Consider the following 5,572-nt stretch of genomic DNA (forward strand, 5'->3'; position numbering starts at 1 on the left):
GCCCCACCCCTCAGAGACAGACACACGTATAACAGCGGGGGAGCCGTATGCAGGGGAAGTAAGAATGCCTTACCATCTTACTTACTTCATTGGGAAGTAAGAATGCCTTACCATGTTTTCTTATAAATTACCATTTATAAGAAAACATATGACCAAAATCAACAATGATTCGACTTTGACAGTCATAGATAGAAAAGCTTTTATCTACTTCAGTTTCCGAGAAAGTCATTCTGATTTGTACATTGTCTGGTTGAACCATAAAATATATAAAGTTGTGCGTATCAGCACACAGAGAGCAGAAGACTGATCAGAATGTTTATACCAGTATTATTTTTAAGCCGATGAACAGTGATGCTGAAGATAAGTTTTTAAACTTGTGGGAAATTAAAGGTAAAGTGGAGCACAGAGTTTTGTGATTATTTTGACCAGAACATTAGAAAAATATTGTGACAGATTCATCTTGGGGAAAAATAGCAATTATAAGAAAAGTTTTGGCTTTTCTAGAAAAAACTGAGAAAATAGATTGCTGAGTTAGAAGCTGTATGACAAGAAGGAAATTAACAAGGATGAAACCCTCCCACTTTTCTGTTTTATTCAAATATTATGAAGGTAAAGACTTCCTTGAATTGAACTTGATTCCTAGTGATTACATAGATGGGTCCATTTAATTGGATCATAGTGTTTGTCTTCTTTTAACTTATTTACGTTTTTAGTATATTTATATTTATCTTTTATGGTAAGTGCTCAGTTACCTTGTGGTAAGATGAGCAGCCAAAAATAATTATAAATAAACAAGCAAACAAACTATGGCACGCTGACTTCCTTAAAAAAACACAAAGTAGTTAAGATTGAATTTTTTATAGAGTTGTCCTGAATGATGATTTCAGTTTTTATCCCTTCTCATTTCATATGAATTCTAAGAGTATAGCATTCTTTAATTTGTCATAAAGTGTCCTAATGCCTATCTCAACATTGTAGCCAAACTTTATACAGACTGGTTTCACCAAAATACCATATAGAATATTTGTCGGGATGTTACTGCTCCAGTTCTTTTTTTAAAAAAAATATATACTTATTTGAAATAAGCTTAAACCAGTTCCAGTGATTCATTATGTCTGATAATGTTCTGCTTTCTTCGTATTTAGAGGAAGATGTTTATTAAAAGTATTTTTCTACTGATTTAATCACGAGTAAAATAAACATTTCATCTGAAATGTTAGCTACCTTAAACAATTTCCTACCCATCCAAGGAACAACTTTTAAGGTGAGTTTGAATACAAAATAATATAAATGAGGGTTGGTTTTTTTTAACAAAATGCAGCAAGTGTCAGTTCATTTATTCTATAAACCTAATTAGAGTCTTCATGCACAAATAGTGATTAGGATATGAACTGTTTTTATTGCTTATTTCACCGATATATTTGTTTCCTGTTTCCCATTGTAATTATAACTCAATGGACTTCCAATAAAACATAAAATATGCAATAAATCAAAGCAACAAAAGACATGTTCACTAAAAAGGGAGGGGTGAAGAGAAAAAAATATCATCCAGGAAAGGATGCATTTGGTATATCAAGCCAAGGTGGTAACAGGGGCATTCATGGCCACAGAAATTAACTGACTTTACCCTAAATACTCAAAAGCTGTGATTGCAACTTCACCTAAAAGAGCAGACTCCACAAATCACATAGCTAGGAAACACATGTCAGTCTTACAAGATAGACCAGACAGGAAACATAACCAGTTGAGCTAATTCTACTTTGTTGTAGGGTACATTAACAGAATCTTGGAACGCTGAAAGTAATTCTCCCCCCCTCCTCACCTCATCTCCAGCCCAAAATCTAGGGAGAGTCTCTTCTGAGTCTTTTGCCCTACCTCAAGGGTAGGCAACCTTGGCTCTTTTATGACTCGTGGACTTCAACTCCCAGAATTCCTGAGCCAGCTACGAGTCATAAAAGAGCCAAGGTTGCCTACCCCTGTGCCTACCTATATGCCTCCTGCAAATTAAGCTGCCATTTATCTGACTGTTTCTTCGATTAGTCAAACTGCCGGCCCACGGGCCAGAGGCGTCATGCCCACCCCATTTCCAGCAATGGCAAAACAGTCCCGATACATTGTACGACATCACGTGATGTCGCGAGTTTGACATGTCTGCATCATACTGTCCTGCCTCCCAAAGTCATTCCTACATGTCATCACATCATGTATCTATAATGTACTGCTAGGATTCAGTTTGCTGGCCCTCTTCCACTTGTAATCTTGATGTTGATCACTTGAAATTCCGCAGACTGGAAGGTTCTGCAGAAGAGAGGTAGGGAAAAAAGTCTCCCCCTCCTCCCAGCCCCATTAAATCCCCCAAAATATGATTTAAGAGCCTAAACACTTGTTTGAAGTAGCTGTGAAATGGGACTACATATCCAAGAGGGAAAATAGGATTTGTTAAATTTACTATCGTAATCTCTTCCTTCAGTGAAAGCAGTTCTAAATTTGTTTTTATCACTGAGATTTCTTATTTTACTCTACTATCAAAGATCATAGAGACTTTGCCTCTGACTTTCTCTTGCTCTCCCACTCCCACTGCTGTTTCTTAAAGTAACAACACGGTCTTCCCAGATCTGTATATAATACATGGAAAGCAAGAAATTTCATTTGCAGTTTTTAATAAGATCCCACTGAAATAATATTTTAATTATGCATAATAAAGGAAAATCTACTAGATTTGCCCAAATAGAAAGCAACACTGAATTCAAAACAACCTCTTGCGTGGAAGAAAGATGAGATCAACCCATCTATATTTATAGAATTTATATTCTATCCATTTAATATAATAACTATTGGTTAAAATTAGTTTTCTGCAATAAGGCACCCAATTTGCAAAATTAACTGAAACCTACCTACTTTCATATACAAATCATTCTGTCATAGACACACTAGCATCTGTATTAGTGCTCACATACACAGATACAAGGAAACAGATGGAAATATGACTTCAATGTAATTAAGGGGTTAAGATGTCTAATAAATCTTTGGGAAATCATTTCAGGTCTATGTTCATCCATGGAAATTTAGTGGGAGAGTGTCACTGTCTCCCAACTCAAGGATTATTGCTGTGGGGGGAAAAACAGAGGAGGAAAAACTGTAGTTCCTTAATTTACTGGAAGAAATTAGAACAGAGTTTACTGACTCTTGCTCCAATATTAGGACACTCAGACATTTAAGCTACATTCTCTTATTTACTTTTTGATTTATTTAACAAATTTATACAGCTGTCTATCTCACTGAATATGACTCTGGGTGATGTACAACTAACCATCAAAACAATATCAATCTAAACATAGTATAATCATTGTACATGGGATCCCCAAGGTTGATAGAAAAAACACATTTTCAGGGCCTTCCAAAGGTCAACAAGGATGGGGCTAATCTCATGTCAGGAGAAATGATGACAGCAGAAAAGGCACACCATTTGGATCCCAGACAAGATCTTCAACATACTAGCTCTGCTGGACGTGATGGGATGAGTAGCTACTATATAATTGAGAAGAGGTGGTCCCTCAGACAGCCTGATCATATGCCATGTAGGGCTTTAAATGTCAAAACCAGAACTTTGAGTTATACTTTGAAGCAGGCTGGCAGCCAATGTGGCTCCCAGAACCGAGATGTAATGTGTGCCGTCCTACGGGGACACATAACTGTCCTTGCAGCCACATTTTGCATTAGTTGAAGCTTCCAGATAGCCTTCAAACATATGTAGAGCAAATGACAGTAATCTACTCTGGAGTTGACCAGGGTGTGAGCAACTGTGAGTGGAGCATCAGAATCTAGAAAAGGGCACAACTGGTGCACAACTCAAAGCTGTGCAAAAGCCCTCCTGGCCATTACTGTCCCTGCTCTTTGAGCAGAAGTTGTCAGTCTAGTAGGACCCAAACAGTGAAAAATTGGGCCACCCCATCCAATACCAAAGATAGTAAAGCCACAAATCCAGAAACCTTCCCCCCCCCCAATCCAGAGCCACTCATTCTTGCCAGGGTTCAAATGAACCTGTGGTTTTCCAGGCATCAGGATAAGACATCAATAGCATTGCTTAGTTTGCCAGAGGCAAAGATGGGTGATTGAGTATCATTAGCATACTAATGATACCTTTCCTATTGGGATGAATAATCTCTCCCAATAACTTCATATAGTTGTCAAATAGAAGCAGAGAGAGTGCCAACTCCTGTGCATAAGGAAAATTCTACTAAATCTTATTAAATGATCAGATGGAATTCTCTTTTTTCCCCTTATAACTAAATCTGTTTGCTTTTTTGTAGCAAAAAAGAGATACAAACTAGACCTATGTGAATATTTAATTAATTAGCTTTGCTGCCATTGAGTAATTAAGTAAAAATGCTTAGGCACATTATTTTTTTTTCTACTGGGACTTACTTCCCAGCAACATAGACTAAAAGACTAATTCATTTCAACAATATTAGATTCTTTATCAAGATTAAAAACTCTAACTACTCATAAATAAATGATATGTACCTTATATTTTAATTACTGTTGGCTTTCCCAAGTAGTGCGTAATCAGAAAGCAAATACATAAAGTTTACATATGAATGCAGCAAAATGTGCCAATATGCTGGAAGTTACAATTGTATAATACATCTCTTAAAAAAAAAACCTGACTATTGCCAATGAAACACATATCACTGTCTCTCTTTTTCACCCTAGCAAACAAATAAAAAGTTGCATATAAATATAAATAAATATAATAATAAAGTTGGAAGGGACCTTGGAGGTCATCGAGTCCAACCCCCTGCTCAGGCAGGAAACCCTACACCATTTTGGACAAATGGCTGTCCAGTCTCTTCTTAAAAACCTCCAGTGTTGGAGCATTCATCGCTTCTGAAGGCAGGTTGTTCCACTGGTTAATTGTTCTGTCAGGAAGTTTCTCCTTAGTTCTAGATTGCTTCTCTCCTTGATTAGTTTCCATCCATTGCTTCTTGTCCTGCCCTCAGGTGCTTTGGAGAATAGCTTAACTCCCTCTTCTTTGTGGCAGCCCCTGAGATATTGGAACACTGCTATCATGTCCCCCCTCGTCCTTCTCTTCATTAAACTAGACATACTCAATTCCAGCAACCGTTCCTTATATGTTTTAGCCTCCAGTCCCCTAATCATCTTTGTTGCTCTTCTCTGTACTCTTTCTAGAGTCTCAGCATCTTTTTTACATCGTGGTGACCAAAACTGGATGCAGTATTCCAAGTGTGGCCTTACCAAGGCATTGTAAAGTGGTATTAATATTTCATGTGATCTTGATTCTATCCCTCTGTTAATGTAGCCTAGCACTGTGTTGGCTTTTTTGGCAGCTGCAGCACACTGCTGACTCATATTTAAATGATTGTCCACTAGGACTCCGAGATCCCTCTCACAGTTACTACTATTGAGCAAGGTACCCCCTATACTATACCTGTACATTTGGTTTTTCTTGCCTAAATGTAGAACCTTACTTTTTTCACCATTGAATTTCATTTTGTTAGATAGCGCCCAGTGTTCAAGTCTGTCCAGGTCCTCCTGTATCTTAAGCCTGTCT

The 5,572-nt window shown here is 37.4% G+C and overlaps 1 protein-coding gene across 4 annotated transcripts in view; it reads right to left on the reverse strand.

Annotated features, from left to right (window-relative positions):
* ESR1 (estrogen receptor 1) overlaps positions 1–5,572 on the reverse strand; it is a 155,721-nt gene that overhangs the window by 58,829 nt on the left and 91,320 nt on the right. The window lies entirely within an intron of this gene.

Source organism: Protobothrops mucrosquamatus, unplaced genomic scaffold, assembly GCF_001527695.2.
Source record: "Protobothrops mucrosquamatus isolate PMUCROS unplaced genomic scaffold, P.Mucros_1.0 scaffold_168, whole genome shotgun sequence".
NCBI classification, from domain to species: Eukaryota; Metazoa; Chordata; class Lepidosauria; order Squamata; family Viperidae; genus Protobothrops; species Protobothrops mucrosquamatus.